The sequence below is a fragment of the Asparagus officinalis genome, chromosome 7 (genome assembly GCF_001876935.1).
Source record: "Asparagus officinalis chromosome 7, Aspof.V1, whole genome shotgun sequence".
Lineage (NCBI taxonomy): Eukaryota > Viridiplantae > Streptophyta > Magnoliopsida > Asparagales > Asparagaceae > Asparagus > Asparagus officinalis.
Genome location: NC_033800.1, coordinates 24940565 through 24941631, shown reverse-complemented (window position 1 = coordinate 24941631; position 1067 = coordinate 24940565).

The window sequence follows — 1067 nt, the reverse complement described above, 5'->3', positions numbered from 1 at the left end:
CTCTCTCTCTCTCTCTCTCTCTCTCTCTCTCTCTCTCTCTCTCTCTCTCTCTCGAGTACAGAGGAAGAGAATGTTAATTTGATCTCTCTTTTGTTTAATGTGGGTTTTGGATGGCGAGAGAATGATTCGCTCGATGCTTGAGTCAAGTTTGCTTCCCGTTGACGATTTAAACAAGGTTGCGGGCAAACTTCCTCGCGTGGTAGAAGTTTGGTCTTTTGAGTTCGAATACCCGAGCTAGGATGCTTGAAAGTTAAAGGTCGAGTGCACAAAGGATCCCAATGCTCTCTCTAATGCATGCCCCCATTTTCTTATAGCCATGAGTGGCTATTTATAGAGACAAATGACATGTAACCACTTCCTAGGAACGTGATAAGTGGGTGCAACCGCTTCCACAATTCAAGCTTTAGTAGCTAACTTGGTCAAGCTATGCAGACGGACTTCGTTTAGGTGCACTTGGGCGTTAAAGTGAGCTTGCAAGTGAGCTTGGAGCATGCAGGCGAACCTCGTAGGCGAAGCTATCAGGCAAGGCTCGACCAGTTTCAGGCGAGCTTGGATCAGCATGGATCATTCAGGAGAAACTAAAGGCGAAACTAAGTTATCAGGTAAACTTAGCTCTATTTTATTCAGGTGAACTTGAATGTTCAGGCGGAGTCAAGCATTCAAGGGAACTTGACTCTGTTCAGGCGAGCTTCAATGCTCAGGCACACTTCAGTCTTGCAGGCGAAGTTCGGTGTTCCTTTGCGGTCGAACTTCAGCTTTCAGGCGAACTTAAGTCTTCGTAGATGGAGTTCAGTGTTCAGGCGCAGTTCAGCCTTCAGGCGAACTTCAGACAAATGTTAGCCTTCTGGCGAACTTAGATCTTCTTTGCTAGAAAATAAAGGCAATTATTCTTACCTACAAAACCCCCTTTAAAGTTTTCAGACCCAAATTAAGTTGCATGGGGTCTGAAATACTTTAAATATTAAGACCTACAAAATTATCACCATTCAGGTAAAATGAGGAGCCTTCTAGCAAACTTCGCCATTCTGGCGAAGTCAAACTCTTCAGACGCAGCTAATGATCATCAC